General features: G+C 41.3%; 1 long non-coding RNA gene across 10 annotated transcripts in view; it reads right to left on the minus strand.

Moving 5' to 3' along the window:
- The window catches only part of LOC116665292, a 335340-nt gene that overhangs the window by 100151 nt on the left and 217955 nt on the right, over positions 1-17234 (minus strand). The window contains exon 5 of one of the 10 annotated variants that reach the window (XR_004321829.1): positions 9898-10041. The exons of the other annotated variants lie outside the window; for them this stretch is intronic. This is a non-coding gene — a long non-coding RNA (uncharacterized LOC116665292). The remainder of the gene's footprint in view (positions 1-9897; positions 10042-17234) is intronic. 10 annotated transcript variants of the gene reach the window in all.

The raw sequence follows: 17234 nt of genomic DNA on the forward strand, positions 1-17234 counted from the left end.
CAAAACCAAAGACAGAACAAAAAAGTAAAACTGCAGGCCTCTCATAAACATAAATACAAAAGTCTAAGCAAAATATCTGCAAACCAAACCCAGAAATGTATAGAAAAATAATGTTTATCTAAATACATGATGAATAGGCATTAAATAACTTTTTAAACATTTAATAAAACTCCTAGTAAAATAAAAATTAAAAAATAACTTTCTAAATCTACAATAAACACACAACAAACCTACGGTGAAACATTGGGCTTTCAAATCAGGAATATGATAAGGTTTTTGGCCAACACCACTTCTTGTCTCCACTGTATTGTAGCTCCTAGCCAGAACAATAATTCAAGAAAAATAAATATCTTACATTCTCCATGTATTAAAAAGGAGGAGACAAAATTGGAAAAATTTACATGTGGTAAGAGTATATATGAAAAATTTTTAAAAATGTGTGCAAGATTTTTTTTAAGTAATAGGAGAGTTTAATAAGGTTGCTGGGTACAAAGTCAAGGTTTAAAAATCAATTCAATTAAGGTGTTATAAAATTGAATAAAACATGTATCCCATAATTGATATATACATAAGTAAATATTATTTGTAGTAATATTTAATATAATCAAATATAAATCACTCTAACATGCACAAGACCTTTAGTGAACAATTTATTGAGAGAAATTAAAGAGGACTTGTTTATTATGATTTATTATTACATAACAAAAGAGCAAACTTAGGGGTCTAAAACAATAATCACTATATTTTGACCCATTTTCCATGGGTCATGAATTCAGAAAAGGGAAAAAAGTCTTGTCTCTGTTTCACAACGTCTAGGTCCTAAGCTGGGAATACTTCAAGGCTAGAAATGACCCTATAGTTGGTCAGTAGAATTATCTGAGGATTTGCTCATTCACATGCCTGGCCCCTAGGCTGGGAGGACTTGAAGTTAGGACTGCTGGACTGGAATATCTATATATGTACTTGACTTCCTTGCAAGATGGTAGCCTCATAGGAGAATTACATGTTCATCCCTTGGAAGGCTGTTTCATAAAACTATCAATTCTTTCCATATGGATTTGTGGATTCAATGCAATCTCAATCAAAATTACAGTAAGTACTGTATGTGTGTGTGTGCATGCGTGTAACTCAACAAGCAGATTCTAAAATTTATATAGACGTGTAGAGAGTCAAGGCACTCTTGAGAAAAAAAAAGTAAAATGGGAAGAATTGCCCTAATAAACATGAAGACTCATAAAATTATAGCATACATGATAGCATACAATTGTCCCAGGGAAAAACAAGTAGGAAAATGTAACACAAATGAGCCCAGGAAGAAAGCCATGAAAATATGGACACTTGATTTCTGGGGGGGAAAAAATGCAGTGCTGCAGGTCAGTGGGGGAAAGATCTGACTTCTTAATAAATGATGCTAGGAAAATAGCTTTCCATATGGAAAACTTAAACATAGGATACTCACAACATACTACAAGCTAATTCCAGGGGAATTAAAAGCCTATTTACAAAATTTAAAACTATAAAGATTTTAGAATTCTAAAGTATTAATGTATAATAATTTAGAAAATAATTTTAGATAAGAAATGAAAGATTTTTAGAAGGAGATGTTTTTATGACTTCATGGTATGATGGAATTTGTAAGATATAAAAAGCACCAACCATAAAGAAAAGGATTGATAATCTTGATTACATTAAAATCAAGAAAGCAGTTCATCATAAGACACCATAAAGGAAGTTAAAAAGTGGGAAAAGATATTTCTAACTTCTATTAAAGACAAAGAACTTGTATCAGGAAAGCATAAAGAGCTACAAGTGATTAATAAAATGACATGTCAACCAATAGAAAAGTGAGCCAAGGACTTGAAAAGGCACTTCAAAAAGAGGAAAATGAAAGTTGCAACAAACATTTTAGATGGTTTTCACCTCATTTAGTGATATATCAAGATATACAAATTAAAAACATAATGAGATATTTATTTCAAATAGATTAGATTAGCAAAAATTAAGAACTCTGCCCATATCAAGTATTGGCAAGAATACAAAGCAATAAAGACTTTAATAGACTGCTGGTACACTGTAAATTGTTACAAGCACTTAGGAAAAAAATTGAGATTATACAGGAAAGCTGAACATGCATAGATATCTTAGAAGCCTCATGGGTTTACCATAACACATGTATGAAGATGTTCAGAGCATCACTAACTGTCAGAGTAAAAAAAACAAAGCAATGCACAAATGTCTATCAATAGTACTGTGAATAAATTATAGGATATTCATTAAATGGAATATTACACAGCAATAAAAATGAACAGACTGTAGCTATAGGCATTGACATAAATGATACTAATGTAAGACTAAGTGGAAAAAAGACTCACGGAAGAATTCATATGGTAGAGTTCCATTTATTTAAAGTTCAAAAAAAAAGCAAAAAAAACATTATTTAGGAATTTAATTAAGTGTTAAAACTATAAAGAAAAACAAGGGAATGATTCACTCAAAATTCAGGCTAGTATTACCTTTGATGGAAGGAAGGAAGATAGTATTAGAGAGTCACAAAGAGGTTTTAGAAGGACTGACAATATTATATTTCTTGAGCTAAGTGGTGGGTAAATGAGCATTTGAATTATTAGTCTTCTTCATCGTGTACATAGGCTTTATGCACACTTTATTATGTATGACATATTTCACAATAAAATTTAAAAATTACATTATATACTATGGTAACTATAAAATTATTAATCTGGTCCTATGGCCACACAGAATAAACGCCAGTTAAATAGCAAATCTTGCAGCTCCACAGTTAGAAAAGTACAGTGTAAGAGAGATATTCCAGCCAATGACCTCAACTTCAATGGGAGAGAAATTTCCAGATGGTATAAATTTCAGTGAAAAGATTGTTATAGATATACAATATTTTTAAAGTTGTGGCTGTTTATAAAACTTCTACCATTCCTGAGCATGTGCAGAACACACGAACAGAGCTCAGAAACAGTCAAGGGTCTGGGAAGGGTTCCCGGTGAAGGAAGAGAGGTCCTCCTGTATATTTCAGCCCTGTCTGTTCTGTGTGAACAAATCAGAAACAGCAGTTGTATTCACTGTAGACATAAAGCTAGTAATGGCACTTTAAAAGTATGAATTCTGAGCAGTGACAGTGAGCGTTGCCACAATCTGGGTATTCATCTCATTATGAAGATGTGACTGGTCAAACGGGATGCAGAGCATCATGGGACACTGAAGACCAGAAATGATGCATAAAAAGATGAAAAGAAGAGGGTAGTCTGAATAAAACCTGGCATGGACCAGTCCCTTAACTACACCTGGCTAAGGGTTATGCTGATGTCCCAGGGATGGGGAACTGGAAACACCACCAAGATAGAGCACTGTGTATCAGAATTGCTTTGTTAAGTATGTTTTCTCTTAAGTAAACATTTCACTATTTTATAGGCTGCAGAGCTCACTCCATGATAAAGGCTCAATCTTTTTCAAACCCCTTTATAATATTCACACATTACCAGTGATTCCTATAAAGGCACTTAGACAGGGTGGATCCAACTGAGGACTATGATTAGGATTCTGGATGATGGCAAAGGATAAGCCATGTACTTCTTCATGGAACAGTGCCTGACTCAAACTCCTTACCTGGGCAGAAGTTGCATATTGTTACCTTAACAATTTTTTAAACAGTCTCTCTTCCTAGGTAACTAATCACCTTCCTTTCCCTGCTCTGTCTGCATCTCTAGTAATGACCACTAAAATCTGACAAATTCAAAATTTTGAAAGTCATCCAACTATTTCAACTCAGCCCTAGTGTTTTTTTAGAGAAACAGGAACTTCCAGATGTAGATAATTTATTTAAATTACAAATCGTTCCTCTAAATTGACATGCAGCCAACTCACAATTATCCCCAGTGACAGAAACTAGCTACAGCAGCCACAACTTAATTCCACTGATAATCAAGAAAGTTCATTTGCCTTCTTCTTTATCAAATTTTCGCCAGCATTACTAGTCAGTCTAAAGGACTGGTTCAAGTTTCATCTTCTTTTATTCATCTTCCTTTTCCTCTAGTGAGGAGACTAATGAGTTGCCAGAGTCAGGCAATAGGAGATGGACATCCAAGGAGAAGAAAAACCACACAGTCCCTTAACTGGAAGATCACCTCTGAGTCAAAGTTGAATGTGTTTTTGCCTTGGTTTTATGTTAATTTAGTAACTGCATGTTTTCACTCTGGGTATGATGCCTGAGGTGACCAGATGTCCCACTACTGTCAATCCTGCCAACAATATGTCTACCAACATGCTCTTCATTTTGTCCTTCTTGTCTTTTTTATTTCTTTTCCTTCTCTCTTTTTCCTATTCACATCAGCTAACCCTCTTCTTCCAAGGCCTCCACATGAGTAAGTATGGGCCCCAAAGATTCGCTGAGGGCCCTAAGGAGTGGGGAGCATCTCCTAGTCACATCCTCTTACACCTCCCCTGAGAGGTGCCATCATTCTTCCCCCTTTCCTCTGGTGCCATGGAAGAGAACTAATTCTGCTGTTCATCTAGCCATACACTAGAGATCGGTGGCTCCCCAACTCATCCCCTACTCAGCCATGCCTTCAGCTTAATGCAGTATTGGGTTATTTTGCCTATTTTACAGAGGTCTCAAAAAGATTAAGTTTTATTCTGCTACTAAGTAGCGGAGGCAAGATAGAGAACCAAGCTTTTACTGTTTCAACCACAAAAATGCCAGCAGGCACAAAATACACAGCTTTTTTTTTTTTTTTTTTTTTTGCTGTGTTTTCGCTAACTTTCAATCCATAATTTGGTTAATGTATTCTGTTTCCCACAGTAATTTCCATGTTTACAGGGGAAATTAACATTTTAATTAGGAAATTAAATAGAAGGAAATTATAGTTTGAAGATTTTAATGGATACTGAAATCAATCTGGTTTCACTTAAAATTCTTCAAGCGTATTCCAGAGAAATGTGAAGATCAAGGGTTTTGTGTATTTACTTCTGGTTAAGAATGGCAGCTTATTGTATTATCTCTGCTCCCTTGACTAGAATGACAGCAAAGAGATATTTTAAAAATCATAAACCCACAAGACCAAGGGAATAGAGGAGAAGACAGAAGCAACCAAATTCTGGATGCCAGAAGAAAACAAATGAGAGGAACAGAGTTAACAGACCCAGTAAAGCTTACTGCTAAGTCAGCATTAGGGAAAGACAAGAAGCAGCCATATTTATGCCACAGAACCTCCAAGAGGTTCAGGAATTGGCAGCATCCAGGGTTTTTTGGAAAAAGGGGTGAAGGTAGAGCTAATAAATGGATTATTGATTGATAATCCTCATGAGATTTCCAAATACATACTTCAATATATATAAGAGCCAGGTGACCACTGCCCCTTCCCATGGAAAATAAAAACAAATGTTTATTCTCCAGAGGTGGGAAAACAGAGGATCTCTGAGCTGAAGGACACCAGACTTAGTTAAGGTCAGGGATACACTGAAATCAGAACCTCTGCTTTCCAGCTCTCTGTCCATATTTGCCTTGCGGGAACCTGGAGTATCTCCTCCACTAAGACATTATAATATCCTCCTCTAGAGAACATGAATACCACAAAGAAAAAGGCCCAAAGATACTGACATCGGTGCTGCCCCAGTGAAACGACTGAAACAGATCATCCTGGTCTTCAGCCCACACTTGGCCTCAGGAACACGCACAGAGTTTGCAGTTAGCTCTCTCTGCAGTGCCCAACCCTTAAAGAGGAGCAAAGACGTAACTCTTCAAACTTTGAGTAAATATATCTAATATGAAAAGTGGGAGATCCAAATAAATAAACATTTAAAAACCACATGGAGGTAAAAGCAATGCAAGAGAAGAAAATTTCATAAAAGTTATTGCTAATATTCTCAGAAAGATTGGATATTGAACCCATTAGACAAGAATGGTATAATGTTTAAAAAAATCAAAGAATAGTTTTTTTAAAAGCTCAAAGAAATTTAGAAGTGCAGGCTTCCCTGCATGTGAGGATGACCACAGAGTGCCGTTGGTGAGGACAAGCACACCCTGCCCACTATGAGTGTTTGGGGGCTAGACGTCAAGGAGCGACAGCCAATGCTTAGTGAGCACAGACACAGACTCCGTTCCATTTACTCTTCGAAGAGCGTTAGTTGTGTTCGTGCATTAAATTGTCACAGCAGTGAGGCTGTATTGCATAACCCAAGGGCCGTCGTTTGTACCATGAGATGCCAGCACAAGGTCCTGCAGGCTTTCTGCAGAGGATCTGGGGGTGGCTATTTGGTCCCGGAAAGGTCACCACTCTTAACCAAAGAGTAGAGCTTGTGGCAACCACCGATCCTGGAGGGTTGTAGCATACAATGTGGGTGGTGTACCCTGGAGCTGTTCCACACAAGGGAGATTGTTGCATTGGCCTCGTTCCACAGTGAGGAAACTAAGACACAAAGAAAGTAAGGACCTAGTCCTCTGTCACCCACTAGGAAGTGGTGCAGCTTGTATCCAAATCCAGGTGGTCCCACTCTTGTTAGGCCTGTGGTTTTTTGTTTGTTTGCTTGCTTTTTATATTCAACAATGTTCAGTACTTTCTTTTAATTGACGTACAGTTGATCTACAATGTTGTGTTAGCTTCTGGCGTACAGTGTAGTGATTCAGTTGTACGTACAAACATACGTTCTTTTTCGTTATAGGTTATTACAGGCTATTGAATAGAGCCCCCTATGCTACACAGTAGGACCTTGTTGTTTATCTATTTTATATATAGTAGTGTCTGCTAATCCCAAACTCCCTCTGCCTCTGGTAACCATAAGTTTGTTTACAGACCTAGAAAAGGTCTGTATTTTAATAACTACACTTCACTCCTTTGGGGAAAAAAAGGCGAAGGGAAGGAGAAAAGTAACAGGAATCAGAGTAATAAAATGGAAAAGTGAAGGAAGAAAAGGAAAGGAAACGAAGGAAAAAACATTCACCTCAGGTACCATAGATATGGTCCCACAGATTGCTCTGGAGCTACGATCAGATAATTTTCTTCACAAGGGACTGCTTCGCCCTCTTGTGAGCACCGTTCTGCCCCAAGACAAGACCTTCATGGAGGAGAAATGTGTCAGGAAGCACCTTCGCATGTAGTAAAAGTGGGGCTCGGTTTCTTCTGTTTTGAACGGACAGCACTGCTATGAGAGACCCCGCCTCACAGACGCATGCATGCCTGACGCCCTCTGCCCTCCACCCCACCTTGATGGTCTCCTGCCTCAGTAGAGGTGAGCACACCTGCGGGGTGGCTGCAAGCGTGAGACCGTCCTCTCTCAGGTGGAAAGTGAGAAATGGAGATCTGTCAGCCTGAAGGAGACAGTTTGTGGGAACTTGGAGGAAGGAAGTGCCTGGAAGGCCTCCCCCAGATGCTCAGCTTGCCTGTCACACACACCTCATCCTACAGGGAGGCCACCACCAGGATCATTAAATGGCTCTGCCTAGGCTCTGTGCTTCTGTGGCAAAAACACTACTCGCTTAGTAAGGTAAGAAATAGAGCTCATTTTCCATCGTGTTTGAATACTTCTGCATATTCTGACCAGTACCTATTAATATACAGCAGGGTACCTTCTAAGTGAACATGTTCGGAGTCTGCTGAAGGCCCCACTCTTGCGCCCCCTTCCGCCATCCTGAGGAGCCACAGAAAAAGTGCCTGGTGAAGAAGTAGCAGAACAGCTGAGATACCACTGGCATCAGCAAACCAGCAGACATTCACTCTAAATTGGAAACACTCAAAGCTGTGTTTCTCATGCTCGCTAACCTTTGTCGGTTCAGCATTTGTGAGTCTCCTGGAACAAAACCTGCGTCCTCCTCACCACACAGGTGCGAAGATGACCTTTGGTTTGGCCACTGTCTCCAGGAGACCTCTTTTCTCACCACAAAGAATACATCTTTCACTTGCGAAGGACAGCTTACTTCACATGGAAAAAACACCATATAATTAACCAACTACGATGTCTACTGAGTACCTAGAATGGCTAGTGTGCTCACATTTAATGTCAGAGATACTTAGGCTCCAGTCTCCACGGAGCTGGCAGCCTAACTAGGAAGAGAGTCCCACAGAGATACCAAAAAATAATAATAATGACAACAACAATAGCTGACATTTACTGAGAGAATCTTCCAGGCACTAAGCTTTATACACATTAATCTCAGCTAATCTCATTTAACTCCTGCAACAACCCTGCAAATACAGTTTACCCTGAAACACAGTTACTATTCCCATTTTACAGAGAAGGAAACCATAGCACAGAGAGTTAAGTGACTTGCTCAAAGTCACACAGCTAAGAAAGAGCTGGGTCAAACCCAGGCAGACTGGCTCCAGAGTCTGGTCTATAGTGTACATGTCACTCTACAGCCTCTTCAGAGGATGGAATTATTATTTTGAGTGGAAAAAAAAAGATCATGTAGTTTGGTGCAGCCATTGTGGAAAACAGTATGGAGATTCCTCAAAAAACTAAAAATAGACTTACCCTATGATCGAACAGTCCCACTTCTGGGTATACATCTGGAGGAAACTCTAATTCAAAAAGATACATGCACCCCAATGTTCATAGCAGCACTATATAAAATAGCCAAGACATGGAAGCAACCTAAATGTCCATCAACAGATGACTGGGTAAAGGTGGTATATTTATACAATGGAATACTATTCAGCCATAAAAAAGAATAAAATAATGCCATTTGAGCAACGTGGATGGACTTAGAGATCGTCATTCTAAATGAAGTAAGCCAGAAAGAGAAAGAAAAATACCATATGATATCACTCATATGTGGAATCTGAAAAAAAAAGGACACTATGAACTCATCTACAAAACAGAAACAGATTCACAGACATAGTAAACAATCTTATGGTTACTGGGGAAAAGGGGGTGGGAAGGGATAACTTGGGAGTTTGAGATTTACAAATGTTAGCCACTATATATAAAAATAGTTATTAAAAAAAAAAGATTCTGCTGTATACCACAGGGAACTATGTTCAATATCTTATAATAACCTTTAATGAGAAAATATGAAAATAAATATATGTATATACATGCATGATTGAGACATTGTGCTGTACCCCAGAAACTGACACGTTGTAACTGATGGTACTTCAATTTAAAAAAAAAGATCAAGTTATTATCAAATAGAGAATTGCAGCTTAAATGCCTTTTTATCATCATTTTATTGTCAAATAGATGGCAGAGAAGATTATAAAGTTTAAGCCCCATATATCTGTACAGGAATCCCTAATTACCTATACCCTAGTCATTCTCTGAGAAACCAACCAACCTTCAGACCTTCTTGGAAGAGCTGAAGGTTGGCCTCAGGATCTGCATCTTTAGGAGCTGCTGAAGACACTCCTTCACTGTGGGCAGGGTGTGATAGCCTTCAGTTGTCACCAAAAGTCCCCATTGATTCACTGGCTCCCCACTCAATGCCCAAGGACAGGAAATCAGAGGACAAATGGGATTCCTTGCCAACACTCACGTAGTCCATAGAGAAGGGCAGAGCAAGCTATAAAAATTGCAAGGCACGGGGCAAAATAAAATATGGAGCCTTTAGTTCAAAAAGCAGAGAAAAGGTGCTGTTAATGGTACTAAAGTAGTATAAAGCCTTTCTTTCTTCTGTGATCTCTCTCTGACTTGTTACCCCAAAGATTTTGGGGGTTTTGCTATATAATGTCATTCTCAGTAGAGAAAAATAAAAATTTTTGTGACTAATGCAGAAAAGTAGCAATGGTAAAAAAGGATATGACAGAGTTCTTTGGATGTGCATGTTTCTTAGAACACCACTGCATACAAAAAAAGAGTTCTGTTTCCAACAGGACGTATGGCCACTTAGGGCTATCAGTGTCCTCGCTGACACAGTCATAGACATAATACACTTACCTTGTACTGTGACTCTCATTGAACTCCCATGCATTGTGGATGTATAGAATTCTGGGCTTGTAGGCTACCACAAGGAACAGCATGACGGACACGCATATGGCAATTCTCTCCTCTCCTCAAGGGCATGCTTCATTGACTATCGGACTTCATTTAGAAAACACAAGTTCAAAGGCAAAATTACTGAGAGTTTCAAGACTCTGATGACAGAGTATTAAACCAAGTATGGGGCCCTTCTGAGCACGCAGTCCTGTGCAACCACAAAGGTCTCATACCCAAGAGGAAGCCCTGCGCAAAGCTTATATAACTAGTACTGGAGGCCAGAAAGGAGATCAGGCTTGGCATGAGAAAGCTTCCAGCTCCCTAAGCATGAATAAAAATAACTAAGTGTGCAGCTGCCCAAGTCAGGAGGAGAACACCCGCAGGGGTGTGTGTAAGAGAGACTGGAGATGCTGAGGACGTCAGGTAACTATGATTTGTTTTGCAGAAAATATATTTTGTTTGCCTTCATATTTGCATAATTAAGTTTCTTTCTGATATATATATATATATATATATATCAGATGGGAGTCAGTGCCAGTTAATTGAAGAAATGTTTCTGAAGGTCATGGGTGAAAACTTAGAAAAGTGTGATCACTTTTCCAATAAAATAATTCAGGCTCCTATGCCATGAGTTTGTCTAAAATCACAAGTGCCCAGGAACTGAGAGGGAGTCTTCTGGATCCAATGTATGTACTTTGTCTGATTTGTCCACTTCTACCTGTCTCCAACGTCCTTGGCCAGTTACTCAGTAGAGAGTCCCAGCTGGCCGCCCCACCTCTGAATCCCACCGGTTACCTCCAACTCTGTTAAGATGAGGACTCACCTGGGCCTGGCCTCCATTACCCTCTGTGGCTGGGGAAGCCTTAAGCCCAAGCAAACCAGATGCCTGGAGGCGCTGGCTCCTCCCACCACATCTGGACCCAGACCAAGCCTGGTGCTGCAGGGCAATGTGTGCCGCTGGGTTTGACTTCCCAGCAAATGCCCAGAGGAGCAATTAGCAAAACCCAGAGGAGTCGGGGAGCTGATGCTCATGGGGCAAACTTTGGCCAGTGAGAGACAGAAGACAGAAAAGAGCCAGCAGATACATCTGTTTCCTGCACTCAAAGGACTGTTCCACGGGAGAGTATGTCCAGGAAGTCTAACCAGAAATGAACCACAGGACAACGCTCCAGGGTGTGTTTTCTCGTGGCCAGCTCCACTAACATACCTTATATTTGCTTTCCCTCTTTCCCTGCCTCATTCCCTTTACCCTCCATCTACAATAAAGCTAAGCTTTGCATCAATCTCTGTTCCTAGGAAATGAGAGTCGAGGCAGTGACCAACAGGAAAATCCACCTCTTAACTGTCACCTGGTCCAGGAGTCCTCTTGCTAAGTAATTGGCATAGAAGACAGAGATTGGAAAATTCAAAATGAAACAACTAACACTGAATCCTTTGATTTTGTATCTTTTGAATTGTCCCCTTACATTTTTATGGATGACCTACTATGAGCCAGATACTGGAGATACAGGGAACAAGAGAATTGTAATTCTTGTGAAAGCTCACAGTCTAGTGGGGAAGACCAAAAAAAAAAAAAAAAAAACCCACTAAAAAAGTAAGTTTTTGTAGAAATGTTATGAAGAAATTAATGGGGCATGGATGGACATACTGGGGGGTAGGGAGGGGAACCGTCCATCAGTGAAATGATCAGAGGAACCCCTCAGAAGAGGTGATATTTAAGCCAAGACTGAACAGATAAGAGGAAACCACTAAGCAGAAATGGGGGGATGGGGAGCATTTTGGAAGAGGATGTGCCAGGTTGCAGAGGCAGAAATGAACTTAGAAGGGTCAAGAACCTGAAAGAAGACCCATGTGGCTAAAAGAGAGTAAGAGGGGAGGGAACACAGGCACGAAACAGCCCCAGCAGAGCTGGCCAGCAGGGACCCTGTCGGGCCAGGCCAGGTCAGCCCCGATAAGGGGTTTGGAGTTTCATCTCATTTCCCTTGAATTTGAAAATACAGTCAAATGCCAGGGTTTATATACTATTTTAACCCCAAATCATCTAAATGAGACACTTATATCTTCAAAGTGTGAACTTTAAGGAGGCCCTCGTAAGCACACCACGATCAGTGAGGGAGGCGGGAAGAAGGTATCCTGGGGATAAATTCTTAACAGTCAGAACCTTGAATTCTGAAACATAAGCCATGATTCTATTTATTTTATGACAGTTTGAAAATGTAAGATATTCATCAACATTGAAAGTAAAAGCTTCCTCCTCTTCCTTCCTCCTACAATTATCCTGTGGCCCCAGGGTCCCAACATTTTGGTCTCCCTTCATTTCTAAAATGGTAACTCATCTTCAGCGCCAACGGTCACTAAATTAACTGAATATGACTCAACTAAAGCGGGCCTTTACAAGGTCTTTAAACAACACACAGTTCCAGCTCTAACGCCTTGGATTAGAGAGTCTAAATCCAGCCCTTTGATTTGGACCCTGCCTCCATGCTTACTTGGGAACGCTGGGTGAGAGGAACCATCTAGAGAGGTCGATCCCTTCCTCACACTTAAAACTGACAGTCTCCTTGTCTGTCTGCCCCTCTCAGTTACCACGTCTTCTCTAGAAATGCCACTTGGGAAACTCAGGGACCATCCCTTTGCACAGCACAGCACCCTTTCGTTCAGGAAACCTCCCCCAGATTAACTGGCACTAATACAGCCCTTCACAGCTGTACACAAGATGTTGGGGAGTGCAGCGGAGAGAGGGGTGATTATGGTTGCCTGCACGCTGTCATTGCTTAGTAAGAACAGACTCCCTTCCTTCAGAAATGGCATGATAATGAAATGTAATAGCAGAGCCTCTTGGCAATCAATGCCATGGTGGAAATAAGTGAGCATCTCAGTGACAATAACAAAGACGGAATGTGAAACAACAAAGCCGTCTCCCTCTTGGCCAGCGCTCTCGAGAGCAGCTCATTACTTTAACCTTTCCACCTTCACTGGATGCACAATTAGAAACATGCATTTCCACGGGCATTAAACCCACTCGTTTGCTCGCTCTGCCCTCATTAGAACACTCAATGGGACCCAATTAGCTGGATGGCCATAAACAGATGTTTGTGACTCGAGAAAACAGAAAGAGAAACATTCTTGGAGCCAAAAGAGAAGGGAGAAAATCCGGCATACTCCATCTCACAAATTACCTGAAATCTAGAGTTTGGATTTTGACTTGAGCCTAGCTTTTGTTTTGATAGGAAAAACGTATGGCCAGAGACATGGAGACGTGCTCCTATGGCAGAAATCAGTATTTCATGTAGGTCTTGGAGTATTTTTTCATTGAGCCAGTCTTTTAAAACTGAGGGATTTTGCAGATTATCTGCATCCTTGAAAGAAGTCAGAAGGTTGGGTACCAGTGAACCAGGCCACCTTCCTGCTTGGCCACAATGGAGGTGAGTGGGGTCCACCTCACATAGGGAGTAAGTGCCCCACATCACCACCATCCCCACCGCCCTGCCCACCTCCCAGGACCTGACCCACTTCTTGTGTTCATGTGGTCTGCTTTGCACCCATAGGGGCAGACTCAGCTCTACAGCTTATCTGCTTGCGTAACTTAATTAACGTCTCCACGCCTCAGTTTTGTTTGCTTCCTTTTTTAACATCAAATGGGGTCATGATATTTGCCTCCTGGATTATCTGAGAATTAAATGAGTTAAAACATACACATTCATCCCTCGGTATCCATGGGGGATTGGTTCCAGGACCTCTTACGGATACTGAAATCCAAGGATGCTCAAGTCCCTTAGATTAAAAGGTGTAGTATTTGCGTCTAACCTATGCGCATCCTCCTGCATTTTTAAATCATCTCTAGGTTATTTTTAATATCTGATAAAAGGTAAATGTTATATAAACAGTTGTAATACAATATAAATTCCATACAAATAGTTGCCAGGGCATGGCAGATTCAAGTTTTGCTTTTTTGGAACTTTCTGGCCCTTTCCCCACCACCCAATATTTTCGATCTTCGGTTGGTTGAATCTGACAATGTGGAACCTGTGGATATGGAGGGCTGACTGTATATTGTTAACAACTGTGCCTGACACATAAACTCGATACATTTACCCATTCCCTGGTTGTCATCATCATCACCACCACCACCTTGCCTAGGAAACATAACCCAACCTAGTTTCTTCATTCTCCAGTGAAAGAATCAATGTAATGTGGTTACCACCAAGAGCACAAGCTATAATAGAGATGGTTTGGGAACAATTTTTATCCAGAACACAATGCAAACAATTTGGATTATAATTCTGTGAGATGAGCACCAGACTGGATACAGGGCAGAGAGAACAAAATGCTAGAAATAATAATCATTGCCCCAGTCCTGACACTGTGTGGGGTGGGGAGGGTGTACACACAGGGCATATATGGACAAAACAGGTAAGCACGACACTGACAGAGAAACAAAGCAGAACTCTGGCCCTAGGAATGTTTGAGAGAGAAAGGCATTTTGTTTTTGAGGGGCTCTCAGACCCTGATCTTAATTTTTTCTGCCCTATAGCTGAGTACAAATTCTGTTCTGTTGAACAGGAATCAGGTTTCTCTCCAGCAGAGACCATTCACCTTCCCGGGCCTGCCTGCCTCAACCCCATGCCTTCCCGGTGGTCCTCCCAGACCCATCAGGAAGAGGGGGGGATGAAGAAACACCTTACTCAAATGTACATAACAGGGGGAGTGTTCTCCTTTGCCTTAACTTATTTAGATAATTGGTTAACAACACTCTACAGAATACTTTCTAATTAAGGTTCTCAGCCAGGTTTAGTTTCGCTGTTCCTCTCAAGGGCTTTTGCAAATGTGTGAGTATTTTCAGGCTGTCACCATGACGGGGACATACTACTTCCTGACTGGTAGTGAGCAAGGGCCAAGGATGTTAGATGACCTATTCATGCTCGGGAAAGTCAGACACAACTAACCAATGTCCATCCTGAAATGCCGAGGACCAGCTCACTGAAAAACACTCAGTGATTCCTCATGATTCCTGCTCACAAGGAGCATGAGCAAAATCTGCCCTGAATCATAACAAGTACATTCTGATAGACTGTCGTTAGTTAATATTCGACCCCAGCCCCAAACATCACTGTCAGAAAGTAGTTCAGTTGATTTTTCAGGTGAGAAGGAGCAGCTATGGGTCGTGGCAACAGCAGCACCCCTCTACAGCTTCACTTCAACAAGCCCATGTGGGCCCACAGTCTCTCCTGGGAACTGCAAACCCCCCCTTACACGGAGATGCAACCAAAGCCCCAGTCGGCACTGGCTCCAGGTCTGAGTGCTGGGAAGGTTCTGTAATCAACCAGACGATGAGGCTGATGTTCTCAGCAGGCTCCCATTCTAGAAAGGCGAGACAATAAACGGATAAATAAATTATGAGAAATGTAATTTCAGATGATGGGAAGGGCCACGAGGGCAATGAATCCTCCTAGGCTGTGATAGGATACTGTGGGAGAGGGCGTCAGAAACAGCCTCCCCGAGAAGGTGTCGTTGGAGCTGATTTCTGGGTGACAAGCAGGAACTGCCCGGGTGAAGATGCGTGGTGGGCAGAGCACCCCAGGCAGAGAGAATAAAAAGAACGAAGGCCTTGAGTTGGGACGAAGCAGGCAAGTTTCAGAAAGAAAAAGAATGCAACGTGGCTGAGCCAGGGGAAAAGAGTAAGAGTTGGAGAGGTAAGCTGGGACCAGTTCAAAAAGGTCATTATAGACTCCTTCTCAACTGAAAAATCAACTGAACTACTTTCCGACAATGATGTTTGGGGCTGGGTTTTATTCAAGGTGCAGCGGGAAGGGATAGGAGAAATGTGCACGATGTGAGAGAATAGTTTGTGGCAGGTAAAAGTCGAGGCAGGGAGACCAATAAAAAGGCTGCTGGTCAAAAGTTGGGGTTAAATGACTCTTAAAATCCATTTCGACTGCAAAATTCTATCTTTGTCCTTTGGTATTGTAACAAGCAATGAATACCAGATAGAGCCTAGAAAGTGGAGTCTTGGTCTAACACGGCCCACTAACGCCCCTTGGCTGGCAGGATCTCTGTTCACCAAAGGCATCGATTCACCAGAGACACCACAAGGACCCTGCAGTTTCCCGTCCTCATACTCTGCAATCTGGTTAGAACCCACAGTGGTCCTCGTGTACCCGTTGTAAGTGTTTAAAATAAGAAGGCCTCTACATTTGATGTTGTAACCACACATATTTCTAATTGCTTACATTGGACACAAAATGTAGAGGGTATTGATTTTTCTTTCCATTGGGATTGTTACGCAATTTGGTGTTTTCCAAGTTTCCCCTTAACGGTAACTTTGCACAAGACATACACGTTCTAAAGGGCACTGCCCCTCCCCCAACAGCAGATGAGCCCGGCTCACCCAGAAACAGCATCTGGAAACCATTACTGCACTTGGTTCACAGCTGCTCCAGAGGAGTTAAAAGGGCTGTGAGGGAGGACATGGAAATCAATTTTAACTCTTATTTTAATTATCGGTTGCTTTCGTTTAATACGTGGTTTACTTTTCATAAACATCTTGCATTAGGTAGGCAGCAGATCTCTCCGTGATTAAAGGGCCCAACTTTTTAATGTATGTTTCCATCCAAATGATCAGTTTCCATGCCAAACAGAACTTGCCTTCCTCGGGCTACCTGCCCAAGCTTAGAACTTTCTTCCCTGTGGATATTTGGTTCTTCTGGAAAAAGACATTCAAACCCCTCCACCCAGGTTTCATGGGCTCTCATCACAGAGCAAAGTGGACTTCCATGGGACAGAGTGCCTCCTGGAGAGGGCAAATGATCGTTGATGGTTGCAAGGCAACTTATGTAAGAAACTCTATGTAAGGAACCCTAAAGAAATTCTTTAATGTTGACATATCCCTAAGAAACAGATAAGACTAAGAATCAACTTTGGCTTCTGTGCTCATTCAAAAATATAATTGGAGTTTACAAAGAGCCCACCCAATGAGAGAGAGCTGAATAGCAAAACAGAACAAAAACAAAGGAGGAAGCAGCCCTCCCACAGCCAGCAACAGCTCTCCGTCCTCACGTTCATCATGACACTCCCACCCCTCACTTTCCCAACTTCCCTTGTGGCTATGAGCAACTTTGTCGCCTAGTTTTGGCCAAAGGCACAGGATAAGGAATCTGCTCCAATGTTTTTACTTTCCTGATAAAAGTAACAAAAGTAGCTTCACGGCCGTCCCTGACCTGCCTTCCTGCCTCGGGCTTTGAAGCCCAAGATAGACGCAGGCATAGCTGCACTGGGACCGTGAGGGAAGGAACCGCTTT

The sequence above is a fragment of the Camelus ferus genome, chromosome 8 (genome assembly GCF_009834535.1).
Source record: "Camelus ferus isolate YT-003-E chromosome 8, BCGSAC_Cfer_1.0, whole genome shotgun sequence".
Lineage (NCBI taxonomy): Eukaryota > Metazoa > Chordata > Mammalia > Artiodactyla > Camelidae > Camelus > Camelus ferus.